The sequence below is a fragment of the Lagenorhynchus albirostris genome, chromosome 5, assembly GCF_949774975.1.
Source record: "Lagenorhynchus albirostris chromosome 5, mLagAlb1.1, whole genome shotgun sequence".
In the NCBI taxonomy this organism is placed as follows: domain Eukaryota; kingdom Metazoa; phylum Chordata; class Mammalia; order Artiodactyla; family Delphinidae; genus Lagenorhynchus; species Lagenorhynchus albirostris.
The window spans coordinates 71,217,374-71,238,252 of record NC_083099.1 but is presented as its reverse complement, the minus strand read 5'-3'; the positions used below and the strand labels follow the sequence as shown (position 1 = coordinate 71,238,252).

The 20,879-nt window shown below is 46.9% G+C and overlaps 1 long non-coding RNA gene across 2 annotated transcripts in view; it reads left to right on the top strand.

Moving 5' to 3' along the window:
• The window catches only part of LOC132521091 (uncharacterized), a 55,165-nt gene extending 41,025 nt beyond the window's left edge, over positions 1 to 14,140 (top strand). For both annotated transcript variants that reach the window (XR_009540726.1, XR_009540724.1), the window contains exons 5-7: positions 6,092 to 6,511; positions 8,649 to 8,868; positions 14,047 to 14,140. This is a non-coding gene — a long non-coding RNA (uncharacterized LOC132521091). The remainder of the gene's footprint in view (positions 1 to 6,091; positions 6,512 to 8,648; positions 8,869 to 14,046) is intronic.
• The last annotated feature ends 6,739 nt before the right edge of the window (positions 14,141 to 20,879 follow it).

Sequence of the window (20,879 nt, the reverse complement as noted above, 5' to 3'; positions counted from 1 at the left end):
GGTCGGTATCGGCATCTAGCTTGGAGACGCTTTCCAACGAGATGGCGGTTGTGTGGCTCTCCAGAGGCACCGAGTAAACAGTAGCTCACATGACCACAAGTGAGATTTTATTAACTGCCCAGAAGTTCAGTGAGGCTGCAGCATAGGAATGTGATGGGCAGAAACCCAGGAAATCAGGCTGAAAAGGCTGGTTGAGGCCTGACAGTGAAGAGCCTTGAACTCTACCCAGTATGTCTGGGGAAAGCTTCCTAGACCAGCCTGGTTATAAGACTCGCCAGAAGTGCTTTTTGAAAATGAGGTTTCCCAATCCACTACCTGGGATGGGGCCCAGGCAACTGGAGTTTAGCAGGAGTCCCACGGTGATTCTTATACAGGTGCTGATTAAGAAACTTTTTTAAAAAATTTAGGGTTGGAATGGGAATGCCTTCAAAGGCCAGGACTTGATGGACTCCTCTGCAAAAGCAACAATGGGTTTTGTGCTTCCAGCTTCCCTCGTGCAGTCAGCAATGGCAAAGCCGGAAACGGGGCTGAGGGCTGGTGGAGGGAGGAAGCGTATGGGCTGGGACTAAGGGAGAGCTCTGGGGGCCACTCCAGAAGCCAGCCTTCCCAGGAGAAGCTATGCAAGGCAGCGGCCAGAGCTTGGTTCTCTTACACGTGGCCCCGTAAGTCACTGTGTGTCCTTGAGTGATTCTTGCCTCCTCTCAGAGTTGCAACTTCCTCCTCGGTTTAAAAAAAAAAAGTCTAGAGGGCTGAGTTGGGCAAACTCTAAAGTCCCTTCCAGCTCCAAGTTTATCTATTTATCAAACAGTCTAATCTTTGCAAAAGCACTTGCAAGGGCTACAGCCTGGAGACAGTCTTTGCAAACTTTGCTGTCAGACTCAAGGCTTTTGGGGTTACACAAAGGGCACCAAATACCCCTGCCATCAAGATAAGAGAAGGAACGCTTCCCAAGGGCTTTCCTCCCCTCGGTTTGGCAGTTTGCATGCACCCCTCCACACGCAGATCTGAGCTCCGGGACCCGTCCGATTTAACCCTTATCACGCTGCAACATTTGGTGGGGTCAACGTGGAAGCAGCTAGACAGTTAGACACTGCTGACCTCACGTCTGCCATCCTGGCACCGGGATAGTGCTCAGCCCTTTTTCTGCCTGAAACAAACCAGTCGGGTTTTAGTGCCCCCTGATTGGACACCTTGTGATTCTGTGGTGTGAACAGCAAAGAAATGAAATGCCTTTGATTTTGGATAAATCACTTATGCACTCCAGGCCTCAGTTTCTTTAGCTCAAAGATATTTAGCTCAAAGTATCCCTGGAGGATACTTTTTTTCCTGATTGCTATCTTTAGATTTGATAATTCTGCATTCTGTTGGCATAACTTTTACAAAAGCCCTTTCTTTCCCCCATCATATTGCGGGATGACCTGACTTCTTAGGATTGGCTTAAAAAAATAATAGTTTCATCCTAAGTGCAAAGCTGCCTTTCTATTCACTTTATCTCTGTTAAACTCATCTTTACATTTTGAGGCAGATGGTGGTCACAGCGACTTCACTAAAGGCCCCCTTCCCCTCAGCACGCACGGATCTGAGAGTTCCTGGACTTCTCTGATATAATCCTTACCACCTCATTAAATTTTAAGCGGAGCCTATTCATGTAAGAGTCACAATAATGTCTTGATATATTTTCTGAGGGAAGGTGGAGGTAGGTATGGGGGCTGTGCAGTGGAAAGGATGAGTCTGTAACCGCTTGCTAATCTATTTTCTCCATTCCGGGGTGCGGGGATAATCATTTGTGAGGGGGGAACGTGAAAATCTCAGGGAAACATACCAAGAGCTTTGGGGGAGGAGTTTTGTGTTTGTGATATCATGATTGACTAACCAAGAAAAGTTAAGGCAGAACATTTTTATAAAAAAGGCTGGAGGGGGGCTTTCCTGGTGGTGCAGTGGTTGAGAGTCCGCCTGCCGATGCAGGGGACACAGATTCGTGCCCCGGTCCCGGAAGATCCCACATGCCGCGGAGCGGCTGGGCCCGTGAGCCATGGCCGCTGAGCCTGCGCGTCCGGAGCCTGTGCTCCGCAGCGGGAGAGGCCACAACAGTGAGAGGCCCGCGTACCGCAAAAAAAAAAAAAAAAGGCTGGAGGGAGTGAGGTGGGTGGGAGTTAGTCTGAGCTCTCAGATCGCTCCTGTCTGCTGGTTGTCGCCTGATTTCTGCACAACCAGCTCCGGCACCATTATTCCTCATACGGTTATGTTTCCCCTGAGGTCTCCTTAGGGAGCCCCCCATGTCCTGAGGAAGGCACTGGTCTCCCCACAGAACAACAGGACTGACCTTCCTTCTCCATAGCTCCCTGCTCTCGGGGATTCTGAACCTGTGGTCTGGCCTGGGGGCTTCTGGAGGATCCCATCTCCCAGATCCTTGCCATGAAGTGGGGCCTCTGAGGGCAGGAGAGTCATGTCCTGAACACACCTTCCATGCCCTCCACCTACAACACGCTGTATCCCCAACAGAGCCACTGTCCATGTACCAGACCAAGGGGGGCTTCTCTGAGTCTCCCTCACCTGCTGAGGCGCACAGAGGTGGGGTGGGAAGCTGACGGCCAGAGGGCCTGCAGCAGCGGAGGAGTAGCTTGGAGTAATCTCATCCAGGAGTGTTGACGTGCAGTTTCTGTTTTGACTGCAGCAAAGTGCTCATGACAAATATTTAGTGAGGCCTCCAAAAAGCCCTGTGCTCGTGCGCTCCACCCCATAAACAGAAGGAAGAAATGTGCTTCTGTCCTAAGGCAACCGAGGGCTGCTGGGGTAGACGCGCAGACTGACCCAGCACTCCGAGAGCTTAGAGCCCCCAGCGTTCCTGCTCTGCTGGGAGACTGGAGGCTTACTGCCAGTGGCCCAGGACGCCCAGGAGAAGGCAGTGGGGAGGTGGGAGGGGTGGCGGAGGCCAGCCTGAGGATACTGTAAAGCAGGTGACCTCCCCTGCCCTGTCTGCCCACCAGCTCCTCCAGGGCACAGAATCCTCAGTGGTGTCTGTTTGCTGGGCCCAAGCCTTTACCTCCAGCTAACCCGCCATGGACCTTCATGCAACAGCCTATGAATACCAGCTCTGGCCTTCTTGCTGGCCTCGGTTCTCTTAAACCAAGACCAGAATCTGGGTCCTCCTGACTGCCTATTTCTTCTGCTTTTTACACCACCTGCTGATCTGATTTTTGGCCCAGTCTCTTCTATTCTCTCCCCATCAAACCCTACTTTCTACCACAACCCACACAGAACCAGCCCCTAGCCCCATAGCCCTCCCCCTCAGATACCCTGCCTCCTTCCCCTTCAGGCATCATTAGGCTCCCAGTAACCCAGCGAACTGGGAGGTGGGATCCCAGAAGCCCACCTTTACACTGACTGGGTTGGCTGGCGCTTCTGCAGGTCTGGCCAGCCCCTCAGGGGATGCTCTGGCCATGGCCCCAGGGGTTCAGGATACCATCATGGCATCATTTAGTCATTGCAACTGTCTCCTACTGGTCTGGCCCTCTAGGTTCCATCAGCAATAAAAAAGGGTTGATGGCTAGGACTGTTTAGCCTGGAGAAGGATGATGGGAGTGATCAGATAGCTGAAGGGCTTCTGTGTTAGTTGAGCGGTTGAACTCGTTCTCCAGGATCCCAGTGAGTAGGGGGAACTAGGGCTGAGGCTGGAGGCATCAGAAGGCCGAGTCGGTCTCACAGTAGGAAAACCTCCTAGTAGAGCTTCCAGAAATGGAACAGGCTGCCTTATACCTCAGCCTGACAGGCTCTGTGGACAATCAGCTGCTGGAGAGATTGGAGGGGGTTTTTTGTTTTTGTTTTCTTGCAGTACGCGGGCCTCTCACTGTTGTGGCCTCTCCCATTGCGGAGCACAGGCTCTGGACGCGCAGGGTCAGCGGCCATGGCTTACGGGCCCAGCCGCTCCGCGGCATGTGGGATCCTCCCAGACCGGGGCACGAACACGTGTCCCCTGCATCGGCAAGCGGACTCTCAATCACTGCGCCACCAGGGAAGCCCAAGTTTGGAGGAGTTTTTTTTTTTTTTTTGCCTGCGCCGTGTGGCATGCGGCATGTGGGATGTGGGATCTTAGTTCCCTGACTGGGGATCAAACCCGTGTCTCCTGCATTGGGAGCGCGGAGTCTTATCCGCTAGACCACCCGGGACGTCCCTGGAGGAGTTTTAAGGGCCCTTCCTGCCTTGTTGCTATACAATAAAGTGCCCAAAACATAGGGGCTTAAACAACGATTTATTATTTCTTGTGATTCTCTTGGTTGGCTGAACTCAGCTGGGCAGTTCTTCTTGCCCCGAGTCACTCAGCCATCTGACAGCTGGACTGGAACTGAAGGATCTAAGGTGGCTCACTTGCATGTCCGGAGCCTTGGTGCTGGCTGTCTTCGGGGCCTCCCCGCTCTGCGGTCTCCTATCATTTAATCATCTAGCCCGGGTTTCCTTATATGGTATAGGCAGTTTTGCGTGAGAACGGAAGAAGATGCAAACCTGGGTGGTGGAGTATGAACAGTGTTGCTTCTGCCACATGCTACTGACCCACACAAGGCCAGGTTCAAGGCATGGGGAAATAGACTCCACCATTTGATAGGAAGAGCTACAAAGTATTTGTGATCACATTTAATATACCATACTTCCTGAATTGCCTCTGCTTCTGGGTCTTCTGTGTGATCCCTTAAGATTCCATTAGCCCCTGGTAAGGACCATGTGGTATATTTCTATACCTGTGAAGAAGGCCTTTATGTGGACACTGGCTGCCTACTAAATATCTATCCCCCCTCTTTTTTGCGGGGGTGCCTATTCCATCTCCATACAGTCTCATGCTGTAGGGGAAACTGACCTCTTTGTTAGTAGGGCTGGTAAGTCTAATGGATCACTGACTGGCCGCCAATAATCTCATGGCATTATCCTGCTCAGGGATTGGTCTGGAAAAGGCACGTACAAGCATACCTCAGAGATGTTGCAGCTTTGGTTCCAGATCACTGCAATAAAGTAAGTATTGCAATAAAGCAAGTTACACACATTTTTTGGTTTCCCAGTACATACAAAAGTTATGTTTATACTATACTGTGGTCTATTAAGTGTCCAAAAAAACACTGTAGTTCACACCTTAATTTAAAAATACCTTATTGCCGGCTTCCCTGGTGGCCCAGTGGTTGAGAGTCCGCCTGTCGGTGCAGGGGACACGGGTTCGTGCCCCCGTCCAGGAGGATCCCACGTGCCGCGGAGCAGCAAGGCCCGTGAGCCATGGCCGCTGAGCCTGCGCGTCCGGAGCCTGTGCTTCTCAACGGGAGAGGCCACAACAGTGAGAGGCCCGCGTACCTCAAAAAAACAGAAAAAAAAAAAAAAACACCTTATTGCTAAAAAATGCTAATCATCATCTGACAACACAGGGTTGCTACAAACCTTCAATTCGTAAAAAACAAAAAAACAAAACAGTACCTGTTAAGCTCAATAAAGTGAAATATAATAAACAAGGCTTGCCTGTAATCGAGTACAGGCCAATGATACATATGAGAGGAAGTTTTCTAGGAACTTCTGAAAAAGAAGTTTCCTCATTTTTAAGGAAGAGCTACCGGAAAGGATAATTCCTTCTGTGTTGTATGTGGAGGTGAGGCCCGGGACTGCTTTCATCTTGTTATTAAACTAAGGATGAAGCCACAGTAGAAAGGAGGGCAAAGCCCAGGGAACCACCGACAAAAGGAACAGGAACCCTGGTCGCTCCAGCCTGATCCTGGGCTTGTTTCAGGTCCATGTGCCAATAACTCCTCTTTATTATTTAAGCCAGTTTCAATGAGCTTTTCTGATACTTGCAGTTAGCAGTATCATAAATGACCCAGGGCCTGAAACTGTTAGATGACCAACCTAGTCACACTGTTGGTGGGTTACAAATCAGATATTAGCTTGGTTTTTTTGCCTGCACCTTACAGCTTGTAGGATCTCAGTTCCCCGACCAGGGTTTGAACCTGGACCACAGCAGTGAAAGCCCAGAATCCTAACCACTAGGCCACCAGGGAACTCCCCAGATATTGGCTTTTAAAGAGAATAATAACTAACGTATTTTTTTGTTTTGCTTTTCTAGAGAGTGGTGAAATAGAAGATTCATTATGTCAGAATGGAATAAGAAATACCCTTGGACACATCATCTGTTCAACCACCCCATTCAACAGATAAGGAAACTGAGTCCTGGACACTTCAGTACAAACATGCCTCAGATGTCCTGATGCCCAGGTTCTCTGCTGCGTCCACAACCGTGCAGTCATTCGCACACTCTGGAGCACGGGGACCACCGTGATAGGCATACTTTAAATGTGAACTTCGGAACAGCCACCTTGGAAATTTACTTGGCAGTTTTTTTAAAGACTAAAGACCATCTACCCTATGGCTCACCAATTCCACTCCTAGATATTTACTCTGGAGGGATGAATTTACCTGACTTCTAGAGGAATGTTCATGGCAGCTTTGATTCATAATACCTAAAATCCCAGAAGTCCAACAACAGGTAAATGGATAAATAACAAATTACGGTATTTGTGGTGTATCTGTTCAATAAAATACTACTCAGAGAGAAAGAAAAAAAAGAATGAACGACTGATGCATGCAACAACGTGCATGAATTTCAAAAACATACTGAGTGAAGGCAGCTAGACACAAAAGAGGATACGTGGTAGGATTCCATTTGTATGAAGTTCTAGAATAGCACCTTCCATCTGTGGTGACGGAAGTCAGATCAGTGGTTGATTGCTTCGTGCTATGTGTATGTGTGTGCAGGGGCATTGCTGAGGAAGGGGCATGAGGAACATTTCTGGGGGGATAGAAATGTTCTGTGTCTTTTTAAATAAAATATGTATTTATTTGGTTGTACTGGGTCTTAGTTGCGGCAAGCAGGCTCCTTAGTTGCGGTTCACCAGCTCCTTATTGCAGCACTCAGCCTTCCCAGTTGTGGCATGCGAACTCCCAGCCTCGGCATGCATGTGGGATCTAGTTCCCTGACCAGGGATCGAACCCGGGCCCCCTGCACTGGGAGCCTGGAGTCCTATTCACTGCGCCACCAGGGAAGTCCCGATGTTCTGTGTCTTGATCGGGGTCTGGGACACGTGAGCATATGCGTTTGTCAAATCTGATCAAGCACTTAAGATCTGAGTATTTTACTAAGTGTAAATTATACCGCACAGCATTTTTTCAAAAAGGAATTTCTAGCCACAGACAGGAAGGTGCAACATTAACACTGGTTGAGAAGAGGGTGTGTGAGCCGGGGACTATCAGGCTACTGGAACGAGTCTGTAGCGGTGTGCCCTGGAATCCGGAGCTTGGGAAAGTGCTGTGTGTTCCCGCTGCGCTGACGGCTGGACCAGCCAGCTTCCTGTGTAGCCTGCCAGCACCGAGCTGTCAGGATGGGCCCAACCACAGCTGCTGTAATAGCAGGTTGGGAGGGCCGTTTCCTCCCGGCCCTGTGGCCACATCACAGGGACCAGCCATACCCCGGCCTGCTTCCACTACCACTGACTGCACTCACCAAAGAACCTTCCCTTTCCTCGCTCTCACCTACCCTTCTGGAGCCTTCCTGGACCCAGGCTGGACTTGCCATCATTCGAGCTTCACGGGTGATAAACTCGGGCTATCTGACATTCCAGCACTGCTGCACTGGGCCACTGCAGCCATGCTTTTCTTTAACTTTTTTTTTAAAACTGCCATTTGTGTTTTCCTCATATTTCCTGCCAGATTGTCAAATCAGGGTCTCTCCAGATGTCAACATCTCATATTAAATTGCAAGTCTGCATAATCTTCCAAAATAATGTTTTCTAAGAGCCAGGGAACTCCTTTTGTTCACGTTATTCATCTGTTCAAATTGTATCATGTTCTAGCACTGATTTCTCCACTGAAATATATCTTTCAAGAGGTCAAGGCTGGCTGTGACAGGCCTGATGCTGGCATCAGGCTACAGGTTGCTTGGAGAATAAGTGATCTGTTGGGATTTTTTCTTTTTGGTTCTCTTTTACTTCTCTGTTTTAAAAAAATTAATAAATCACAAGTAAACCCTTCATGGAATAAGCATGGAATGAATTCAGCTTTTCCCTTATTGCGATGTTTATATTTTTAATGTAAAATGAAATCTCTAAGATGCCAGACATATGGTACCCAGACGAAGTCTGCTTGTCTGAATCTCGGGCTAGAGGTGGTTTTAGAATGTTTCAGACACATGCAGTATATGTTCCCCAGCTGGGAATGCGTGCCCGGGGTGGGGAGGACCCACAGCCCCAAGCTGGCTTCCTTGTGCTTTTCCTATCATTGAAGAGACCTGCCCTGTTCCTCTGTAGGATCAGAAAATAGGGAAGCCCAGGCACACACCTAGCCCAGTGCATAAGGGTAAGCACCTGCCTGAGAGACAGAGATGCACTTCGGGTCCCAGGGCTGCCGCTCACTCACAGGGAGGTCGATTCCTCCTCTTCTGGCTTCCACCAGTTTGGGCCTTGGAATGGATCCATTAGTTTCAACCTCAATGTCTTTTGTGGGCCAGCTGAGGAGGATAGGGTGTTGGTGGGGGAAATGGAAGAAACGTCCTACGGAGTGGGCTCCTGACCACCTCCTGCTTCTGCTGTGATCAGAGCCAGGTCGCTTTGCTCTGTTTTATATCTTAGGCTTCCATGTAAACCCAGGCAAAACAACAACAACAAGACAACCTCCTTTGGGGCCATGTCTAGCCCTAAGGCTGATATGGGAAGGTTCATTGTTCCTTCTTGGAGCTGAGCCATGGGCCATAACCTGCCTGATGGTCGGAGCCCACCACCTCCATGCAGGAGACCAGGCAGGCACGGAGGAATCGTGTGAGCTGTGCTAATTTGGCATGTACACCCTCTGGTAAGTGCCCCTTCCTTCCTTCCTCCCTCCCTTCCCTCTCTCCCTCGCTTTCTTTCTTCCTTCCCTTCCTTCCTTCCTTCCCTCTCTCCCTCCCTCCCTCCCTCCCCACCTCCCTTCCCTCCTTCCTCCCTCCCTCCCTCCCTCCCTTCCGTCTCTCCCTCCCTTTCTTTCTTCCTTCCCTTCCTTCCTTCCCTCACTCCCTCTCTATCTCTCTCTTTCTTCCTTTCTCTCTCTTTCCCTCTCTTTCCTTCCTTCCTCCCTCTCTCCCTTCCTTCCTTCCCTTCCTTTCTTCTTTCCCTCCCTTCCCTTCTCTCTCCCAGAGCATGTCCTGGTGTTTGGCCTACACGCTCGTGACCTTTCAGTGGCATTAAATTCATTTCACACTTCAGACTGTTTCAAAGGGAATTTGGAGGTGAGGGCACCTAGCCTCCTGTCTAGACACAATTTCAGTGTGGAGATGGAGTTGGGCCTGCCCGGGATTCTCCCACGAGTCCACCTAGGCCCATCTGTGGCTTCATCAATCTACAAGGAGCCAAGTTCAACTGCCCACTGGAGGGCTTTCAAGCCTCCAGGGCTGCTGTTCCAAACTGCCTTCTGCCAGGCATGTGAAGTGCTGAATCAGCAAAAAGTTGGGTGCCTTGAGAAGAGACTGGGAGAAACGTGAACTTAAAAACACAGCACAGCCAGGCCACAAAACAAACGCTGAACAAAAGGTTAATTCCACGGATAAACAGCTCTCGGTGGCGCTTGACCTAGCAGCTGGTTCCCATTTCGTGATGCCATTCCACCAGATGTTCCCCTCTATTAATACATTCTGCTAAAGCCAAGATGAAACGCAAAACTTGAAGGCTGTGAGCATTGCTGGCAACACGATGTGGCAACATGCAGGAACAGAGAAATCTCTGACAGTGTCCTTTGTGGGACCACTCGTTTCCAGAAAGAGCCGCCATGACTGGGGCCCCGTGTAAGCTGTTTGTGTCTCGTGAGATGGTGACTGGCCTGGGATGTCTTTTAATAGAAATGTGAGAAGAGGGAGGGTCACCTGATTTTTCATCCCTTATGTGTATTGACATAATTTAAGAGACGGATTTGAAGATCATTCTCTGAGTCTCCTCAGTCTGGGGATTCCAGACTCCGTCTCCCATAGTGCTTTCCTCTGGGCACAAAGCACCCCCATCCATCACTCAGTCATTCATCCTGTGAACACGCATTCGAATCTCCCTTAGGTTAGGCATTGATTGTATCCTGTTTTAGTTATTGACATGGCCCCCTGTGCTGCCTTAGGGCAAGACCAAGACGGATTCATCTCTGTAGATTCTGTAAGTTATTAAATATATGTTTCTGTGATGAGTCATAGCCAGAGCTCTCTGTTTTCGTTTCCTGGCTCTCCATCCCAGAGACACAAGCTCCTGTCTGGTCCTGTTTCAACACGGGACGGTGAGGATGTGGGCCTGGGCGCTCTGCACTCTGCATGCAGAAAGAACAAAGCCGCTGCTCTAGAGGTGTTCTCCATCATGCTGAAGACTGTGTCCAATCTCATTGTCAGAAGCAGCAGGTAGCTGTGAAAGGCGGCCCAGGCCCCCATTGTGACCGCCTTGGCTGCAGGTGAAAGGTCACTTCGCAGGCAAGACTCTGACCCTTAACTTTTTTGTTGCGAGTGTCACAAGGTAAATTAATCAGATTTATGGAGTTAAGCTTTGCCAATATCTTTATCCTCTCAGCTCTTTTTCTCCAGCAAAATGCTCTCTCCTGGGGGAAAAAAAAATCGTTTTCTTTTCTTTTTCCTGAGGAAGGGGGAAAAGTGCTTTTTGTTTCTCTCTCACAGTTTTCCCTAAAAAGTGAAAATGGTTGGACACATATGGATAAAGTCCAGAAGCCAAAGCAGCCCTTCCTCCCTGGAATAGCTGAATGAGGCTTCTTGGAAGTTAAAGTGAACTTTCTTGGCACTTAATCAAATGCCCCAGAACACGGGACAATGAGGAGGGCAGGTGCTGCTGGTGGCGATAGATTTCTTGATTCTGGATAGAGCCCTCGTCTTTGACCAGAGCAACTTAGGAAAAGCCCATTATGGAGACGTCACCAGGTGGACGTGGGTGTATGTTTCATCTGGACCTGGCCCAGGGCAGTCCTGGTACCAGAGCAGTATTTCCAAGGGGCAGGTAGGTCGGAAGCAAAGGAGCAGAGAGACTCACCCGGTCCCCAAGCTGGAGGCTGGAAGCGCCTCTCAGCAGGAACAGGAGGGAGGCTGCTGATGCGGCAGGTGTTTTTTAGGCAGCCTCGCAGGAAAGCTCCAATATCCTGCTGCTAGAAATTTGTCTGCAAATGTTTTCTCATTCAGAAGTGACGGGATCCAGGAGACACTGGCTAGATATGATAACTTGATTAAGGCTTGTGCGGGTGATCCAGATGCCTGGGAACTGGCTGGAAGAGTATGTGCTCCCCTCTAATCTTTCACCAGGAGGGAACTGGTGGGTGCAGCTGGTAGATTTCATCCCCCTGAGCTTGACGGGAGTCAATGTTTTAGACTCAAGAGCCCCTGAAACGCTGCAGTTGTGTTTCTGATAGAGCGCCTTTGCAGAAAAAGAAAAGTCAAGTGACAAAGGATCATTTTCCCACATGAATTAGCAACATAAAATAAGGATTGGGTCCTATTGACTCAACCAGTGTTTCCTGAGCACCTACTATGTGCTAAGCCCTGTTTTAGACCCTGGATATAGCAGTGAATGCTTCAAGGAAAGTTCCTGCTTTCATGGAACTTACAGCCTAGTTGGGAGAGACTGACAGTAAATAATAATGAGTTCCCCAGATGTCAGGGGGTTAAAATGCTATAAAGAACAAACAGGATCAGAGGATAAAGCAGTATGATGGGGTAGGAGGTGACAATTTGGAAAGATAGAGTGGATAGGAACATCCTCTCTGATAAGATGACACGAGGCTAGCAGCCTGAATGAAGGGAGAGCACAGCACTTTGATAACTGGGACAAGGCCTTCCTGAAAGAGGATTTAACATGTGCAAGGCCCTGGGTGGGAGTGGGGCCTCAATGCGTTCAAGTAATATTCTTTTACAATTATGTTTCACTTATGAATGCAAAAACAAACCCATTTAACAATGATGATAACAGTGGTAGGACTTTTGTGACGGTGTTGTTATGAGGATTAAATGAAATAATGCTTATTACACATTGCACAGTGTCTGTGCATAGTAAGAATTTAATAGGGACTTCCCTGGTGGCATAGTGGTTAAGAATCCGCCTGCCAATGCAGGGGACACGGGTTCGATCCCTGGTCCAGGAAGATCCCACATGCTGCGGAGCAACTAAACCCGTGTGCCACAACTACTGAGTCTGCACTCTAGAGCCCTCGAGCCACAACTACTGAGCCATGTGCTGCAACTGCTGAAGCCCATGAACCTAGGGCCCGTGCTCTGCAACAAGAGAAGCCACCGCAACGGGAAGGCTGCACATCGCAATGAAGAGTAGCCCCCCGCTCTCCACAACTAGAGAAAGCCTGAGAGCAGCAACGAAGACCCAATGCAGCCCAAAATAAATAAAATTTAAAAAAAAAGAATAAGAAAAATAAAAGTTAAAAAAAAGAATTTAATAAATGTTAACTGCTTTGATAATTATAATTATTTTTTACTAAGTATTTGACAGTCCTAATAATCCTATAAGGTAGGTGGGCAAGGACTATTAGCACCATCTTGTAAATGAAGGATCTGAAGTCCATAGAAGGGAAATGATTGGCCCAAGGTCCCATTGTAGGTTAGTGGCAGATGGAAGCAGCCTGGGTCCCTAAGGCTGATGCAGAGACTCATCCAGGAGAGCTGTTGACCTGCATTGGACTTTACCTGAACAGGAAATAAAATTTTGTTGTATTAAGCCACTGAGATTTGGGTGTTATTTGTTACAGCAGCTAACATTACTTAACCTGACTAATGCAGTGGACTGTGAGGTGGGCAGGGAGACCAGGACTGTGCCCCTCAAATAACAGAGCTCTTGACTTTTGGAGGAGAAACTGTATTACCGCCGGAGAAGATAATAAGAAACTATGAAGTCTTGCTTCTTGGGGTTCATTTAGACTTGGTTCTTCACAGGTTATTTTGATTTTTCATCATTGGACATGAATCTTCTTAAGCTACATCATTTATAATAGAGGACCTTACATGCTGCTGAATGTTATTGTTTTGAAAACAGAAGGATACTATTTGAGGGTGGGTGGGGACAGGGAGTAACTGGAAAGATGAAGTGAAGAATGAGTAAATACAATATCATCATATATGGTGTCCTTGACCCTCCATCTTGCCTCCAGAACTTTCACTGGTCCTTGGGGTCTCTCCCCAATCCCAGCCCCTGCACCTCAGTTACACTGGACCCCAAACATGCCTGTAGTTTTCCAGTACCAGTTTGCTCCTACCAATGCCTCTGCCCAAGGCATGCCCATCTACTTCTCTAGCAAAACCCTCTGTATCCTTCAAAGCCCTGTCTGAACATCACCTCCTCCAGGAAGCCTTCTCTCTTCCCTAGTCATAATCCAGCATGTCTTGCCCTGCACTGCCACAGAAGATCCCTGTTGACTAGTGGCCACGTTTTGCCTTTTGCTCTGCTTGTGTATGTACATCCAGCTCCTGCGTGTGACGGCATGCTTTCCAAGCCCAGGCCTTGGACCTCATTGCTCCCCAAAGAGGCCAGAGGCAGGATTCCATTTGGAAAGAGGTGAAATAAAACAATATTTCCTATTTTTTATAAAAAAGGTAATTTTAAGTGGCAGGGCAAGCATTCTGAGAAAACTCTCTTTGGGACTTGTTAGTATTACCTCTTACAAACATTTGCCCCCTCGTATACACACATTTCCCACCGGGCCCCTCAATTCTATTGGCAGATGGAGCGCGATGGTGTATTTTGCTGTTGCCGTTATGTTGATGTTCAAACTCCTCTTCTCCCCTCACCCCCATCAATTATTGAATGCCTTAAAAAAAAAAAACTACCCCAGCAGATGTGTGTGAGCTGTTTGATCTTGAGACTGAATAGGAATGAAAGTATCTGAGACTCAGATTATGGTGCAGAAGAGAAAAAAAAATCTTAACAGGAGCTCTGTGAAGGAGAAAGTCTAGCTTTGATCTTACTATTGAATTTTGCTAGTGGGGTATGTGTTTATATCTATTTCTATTTATCTTTTTAGCTCCAAAGTTCTGTGCTGCTGTGTCCATCTTCTGTAACACTACAGAAGGGAGTTTTGTCTGGTTCTGTGCAAGGTGATTTAAGTCATTTAAGGTAAGAATTTAATTTCTCCGAGAAATAAGGGGAGGACTATAGCTTAATTTATGGATATCTTTTCCTTTAAAGGATTCTAAAATAATTGGGGCCACTTTATCTCAAACCAAATGGAAAAGAGGCCTATTAAAAAGTAAAGAGGCCGTGCTTCCAGACGACGAGGTCTGACTTTTTCGTTTAATTCCTAATTTGCACATCTTCCTCACTAAAGAAAGCCCAGACCTTAGAAAGTAGTCTGACCTTTGTAATGTACAAGGAGGGAATTGAAGTACATTTGTTTATAATTAAATTCTATTTTGAAGAAGTTTCCCATGAACGGGGCCTCTTCTTTTTAAAAATTTGATAATTTTAAAAGTTAAGAAACGAAATAATGCTATTTGCAGCAACATGGATGGACCTAGAAACTGTCATACTGAATGAAGTAAGTCAGACAGAGAAAGAAATACCATATGATATCACTTATACGTGGAATCTGAAAAAGGGATACAAATGAACTTACTAACAAAACAGAAATAGAGTTACAGAAGTAGAAAACAAACTTATGGTTACCAGGGGGTAAGGGGGAGAGCCATAACTGGGAGATTGGGATTGACATATACGCACTACTATATATAAAATAGATAACTAATAAGGACCTACTGTACGGCACAGGGAACTCTACTCAGTACTCTGTAAAGGCCTATATGGGAAAAGAATCTAAAAAAGAGTGGATATATGTACATGTATAACTGAGTCACTGCTGTACACCTGAAACTAACACAACATTGTAAATCAGCTATACTCCAATAAAAATTTTAAACATTTAAACAAAATAAATTTCTTAACTTGAGAAATCTTTAACTTGAAAAATTAAAAATAATTTTTTATTGAAGTATACTTGATTTACAATATTTCAGGTGTGCAGCAAAGTGATTCAGTTTTTTATATATATAAAACTGAATATATATATATATTGTTTTTCAGATTCTTTTCCATTATAGGTTATTATAAGACATTGAACATAGTTCCCTGTCCTCTACTGTAGGTTCTTGTAACTTGAGAAATTTTAAAAGGTACCTTCCCCTGATATGCTGATAATATAGTAAAATGACGCTCGAGTGGTACATCTAAGAATTTTAATTGTTCATGCAACTTGTGGAATTGTGGATTTTTAATGCATTGCAGTGTGAAATGGAGGCCGTCCAATCTCACTATTGATTTTTCCTCTCGATTTGAGGACTGCTGAAATGTTTATTATAACCTTCCTTTCCTTGCATGCATTCTTCAGTTAGTGTATTCATTCATTTAATCAATATTTATTGAACCTACTACATGCCAGACACTTTGCTTGCACACATCTAATCTGTGGCAGGCGTTAAAAAAACAGATGTTCATCTGCATCTCAAGGCATAAACCAGCAAGAGTCCCTAAATTAGGTATGCAGTATCCTCCCAGACAGCTATTCTCAGCATTTGTTTCATTTAGCATTTTCCTATGTATTTATTCAGCACTAGCCAAGTATAAAGCACCGTGCTCAGCACCGGCGTGAACAGGGAGATGAATCATGCAGACTGTGTTTTCTAAGTGGCTTGGGGGCTGGGGAGGGACAGGCAGAAGTAGCACCAGGAAGCAAGTAGGTGTGGGAGGATGGAGTCGGGGGAACACTCAGGGAAAGGAGATCCCCGAGGCCTGTGCTGAGGCTGGAGCGCGCCAGCTTCTAAATAACAAGTTGGAATGCCAGTGTTCTGGGAGGTGCTATTAAAATGCTGTCCATGGGGAATCCTTCGCTGGGCTGAGAGGGGAGCTCACGCCCCGAGAGAACGTTTTGCCTAGAACTAGGCTGCAAGACTGTGGGATGTGGTTCACAATGTTCTCGAAGATTCCAGAGACCATCAATTCCCTGTCAAATGAAGGTCCCCGCAGAGGAAAAATTGATAACGCCCCACCCCACCCCCAAAAGACTTTCCAGAGCCTTGCGTCCGTTGTTACTCTCTGTTGCACCCCATCTGGGCCCCACATCCCCTGGAATGACTTCAGAACTGCAGGGTTGGGTTCCGTTGACTTTGTGACAGGGCACGGCCTCACCGAATATATAGCTGCTGTAGGTGAACTGCAGGGCCCGGGGGTCTCATTAGTTAAATCAGCCTGGTGCAGTCATGGAGTTGGTTGGCCCTCACAGACCCCCTCCTCACTTTACTCCATGGGGTTGGTATGTAATCGACACTAAGCCATGGGCCCTGCCTTATTTTGGTTTGGAAACAGTTCACGATTTTTCGTAGAGAAGTTTTAGATTTTCCTGGTGTCTTATGCCGCTTTTGGTCAAGTATATTTTAGGCATATAATTTTTGATGGTTTCTCTTTAGACTTGGCCAGCTAAAAAATATATTAGGATGTAAAATGACCGTATATGTTTTGTATTTCTAACCATACATGTCTGTATGAAAGCTTAGGCATTAAACAAGGACGTCTAAAATGCTAACTCTGTGCCTTATGTAGCTACTGTGTAAAAAGAAAAATACTACGGAGAAATGCGGAAGTTTTTCCTCCTATATTTATTTGTACAATACTATATATGCATTCAGTGCTATGAAAGCTTTATTTCTTTTTTTTTTTTTTTTTGGTGGTACGCGGGCCTCTCACTGCTGCGGCCTCTCCCGTTGCGGAGCACAGGCTCCGGACGCGCAGGCCCAGCGACCATGGCTCACGGGCCCAGCCGCTCGGCGGCACGTGGGATCTTCCCGGACCGCGGCACAAACCCGTGTCCCCTGCATCGGCAGGCGGACTCTCAACCACTGCGCCACCAGGGAAGCCCTGAAAGCTTTATTTCTGATGGCACCTTGTAGAAACTTTTACATCTCAATTTACTAGTAAATTGAATACTAACGAAGGCTTTGCTACTGTAATATTTGGTAGAGGCTTTACAGTTAAACGCGCCTGGCTCACACGCTGGCCCTGCCACACATGATCGGCCTGACCAGGAGTGTGTCACTTGAACTCTTATTTGTGAAACAGAGGTCTCGGGGTTGTTTTGTGGATTAAATAAGATGACATTAAGTGTTTGGCATTATGCCTGTCACCTAGCTAGCAATTTTAAGTGCTAGCAATTTTTCCACTTTTTACATATATTTCTAGTGCCTTTCATTGGGTTTCAACAGCTGTGAATAACTTTTATCCTATGATAGAAGTTGATGTTTTCAACATTTCTCTTTGTTTTTTAAAATATTTTTTAAATTATTTATATTTTTATTAATATATAAATAATTAATAAAATATATAAATAAAAATGTTTATATTTTTATTAATATATTTATTAATAAATATTTATATTTCATTTATTTATCTATTTATTTATTTTAATTGAGGTATAGTTGGTCAATGTTTCTTTTTAAAAGCATCAAGGTCCGTAAGTCCGTACATACTGGCAGCATTAGGGGTGGCCTCCCTCGTAAGGGTGCCTCTTTGGGGTCCTCGCTGTCACATTGCACACACCCACAGCCCAAATGCAGCTAACAGGGCCCCTCCCGTGCCCCCAGCCCCCCACCCCACCACCATACCGTGGCCCTGAGGGAGTGATGCCCTCTCTTACTGGTTGCAGATTACAGGGGTGTGTTGGAGAGACCTGCACGCCCTGCAGAGCCCGCATCAGGAATGCCTGCTTTCGCCCTGCCGGTCTCTCACAGGCTCACAGACACCTCTGAACCTCTGCCTCCCTCCCTTTCAGAGCTCGCAGTGCATCTGCCGCTGCCAGCCTCCCAGAGCTGGGCTTCTTGAAGTCATTACCTAAGGTCATTCTCTTTGGCCTTCACAACTACACCTAAATCAAACGGCGATCTCCGCTCTGTTTTTCCGAGATTTTGAACTCCCCTAGCCTCTCTAAGAAAACTTTCACACTTCCTTTCATCTCTCTTAAGGTTTACGCATCTGGATTCCTCTTGCTCATGTCCGGTCAAAGACAGCCAGCCTGGGGAGGCAGGGCGAATCCCCTGCTTTGCCTATCAGCTCCATCCACTCATGTCTGGGGAACCATCCAGCACCCATTGCATGCAGTGTTGGAGGGGCTCTGGGACCATCAGTCAAGGAGTCCTCCTTCCATTGGCCAGGTCTTGGCATGTGTCTGTGCCTTGACCAATCAGATTCTCTTGCAAATTTGCATCTTGGATGGACAGTGCAGCTCTGGAAAGCCACTGAAGGCCTAATCCCATCAGCAGCTCCCTCCCAGACCACCCATTAGTTCCTGCTCCCTACGGCCTGCCTTGCTTCCTGGCCATTCTGAGACTGATTCTTCTGATTCTGATTCTGTAAGTGGTCCTGTATCTTCTACTAAATTCATTTTGTGTTTAAGATAGTGAGATTCCATTTCTCTGCCTTGCAACCAAAGAATTCTGATAGAAGAGTTCAGTCCGAATAGCTACACTTCTAAAGTTCAGTTTATATTATGATTATTCTTGACTGACCCACAGTGGAATCTTCTAAAATTCTTTTCTATGTTGAAACAAAGGCTTTGGCAACTGTGTTTCAGAGTGAACTTCCTGTTATCTTGAATAAAAATTGACCGTTTCTTAATCACATGGTAAAAAACATGGCTACAAGTGACGCAAGCAAGCACAAGAGAGGCTGACACATCTAAACTGTGCCTTAAAACAGTGCTTCGCAGACATTACTGTGCATAAGAATGAAAAAAAAAGTCAGTGGAACAGCATGTTCCATTATCAGCACACTAAACCACAGGATTAATGAACTTTCTGGCAAAAGCAATCACATTTATTAGTATCCCCGTGGGACTGTGGCCTAGAGCAATAAACAACCATTTTTAAAAAAGAGGGATTTCCCTGGTGGTCCAGTGGTGAAGACTGCACGTTCACAAGGCAGGGGCCCAGGTTCCACCTCTGGTCAGGGAACGAGATCCCGCATGGCTCAACTTAAAAATCCTGCAGGCCACAACAAAGATCATGCGTGCCACAACTAAAAGCCAGCACAGCCAAAGAAAGAAAGAAAGAAAGAAAGAATCACCTAGATAACTTCTTAAAAACATCAATTCTTGGGAACTACCTCCAGGGATTCTTATTCAGCAGGTCAGAGTGGGACCCTGGAATCAGAATTTCAAAAAAGCTCCTAGGTGACACTGATGCTGACCTAAGAACCACATTTGGAACAGCAAGTCCTTACATATTATCTTTTCCCCAAGCAAGAGAGACTTTGGAACACAGGAAGCTCTCCTCTGGCTTGTTGAAATTAAAAGACAAGAGAGGAGATGAGAACGGCTTTTCCATGGGAACTTTAGAGATGGCTGTGCTCACTGACCTCACTAACAAGCTTTGTCCATCGAGCCCTGAGCAGGATGGCATGATGGCTGGATTGGAGGGTGTGTCCAAGGGCAGGATGTCTTCACGAGTCTGCCTGGCACCCCCCAGAGCCTCACAGGCTGCTGGGCAGAATGTCCAAGGCTACTTCAGTGAAAAGCTGAAAAAAAAAAAAAGGCAAGTAATTGCACAAGATCAGAGGAGATGCAAGACTGCCCCTTGGGACTGTTCAGCAGTGACCACAACTAGAAGCTGTGACCCGGAGCTGAGCCCACTCCTCATGGGCCCTTTTTCCCACCTTCAGCACCCACCTTGCTTCTCTCTCCCATACCTAGCTCTGAACTTACCTCTCCCCAGATGCCGTCCCTGCCATCTTTATTGTGCATCATTCCAACATCTACATACTGAGCTTTGAAAAGTTTAAAATCCAGTTCTGATACCACTAACAGCCCCTCCTGCTTTGCCCCTTATTGCTTTCCTGGAGCTTTGCTTCTGTATCTCATTTAATCCTTGCAACAACCTTATGGGGTAAGTATTATTACCCCAGTGTATAGATGAAGAAACACAGTCTGAGACGTCATTTACCTTAAATAAACTACTTAGGAAAAATTAGAGGCAGAATTTGAACCCTATTCTGTGAGACTCCAAAACCTATGTCCCAAACCACCCTGCCATTCAACATCAATTCTGTGTGTATGAGTGTCTTCCTGTATGTGTCTTATAGTATTTGCTCTCCCTGTCCAGTGGAAAGCTCACCTAGGCAGGACCTGGGTGCTCTTGGAGAATATTCTAGTGGTTCTCTTCCAGGCTCACATCCTATGGTGTGCTTAGAGCCACATTTCTTTCCAGAGTAATCATTCAAGAGATATTGTTTACCACTGATGTGTTCTCTGACATTTCTGAACATCGGCAGGGGGAGGCACATTACTGGAAGTGGGAAGCATTTTTTCCTACTTACCAATCAGCTGTGTTTTCCATTCATATCTGTGAGACAGATTAAAAATCCAACTTCCAAGAGGAATAAAGAGCTCATTATTCATCGTCATCTATTAAAAGTCTGTTTTGTGCAGACCATGAGGCTGGATTCTAGAAGGAGCCACAGAGGACCCTGATTTGGGAGGCCGTGAACTCAGGGTGTGCTGGGATGCAGAGCCGGAGGAGACGAGGCCTGCAAGGGAACGCAAGCAGAACCTGGGCTGGAGGAAGGGCCCTGACGGTGGCACTGGTCCCCTGGCTGGGCTTCATGCTGGACCTAAAAGTGCGTGGCAAACACAGCTGCCCACCTGGGAGGGGTTTACTGCGGCTGGGCCTGGGTAGTAGAGGGGCTGGAAGTGGGTGGCTGCCAGTTTTGCTAATACAGGTGCTTGGTTCACTCAGCACAGGAGCCCAGGCAGTGGCTGAGAAGGCACAGGAAATAGTCCCTCATTTATTCATTCATGCATGCATGCACTCAACAAATATT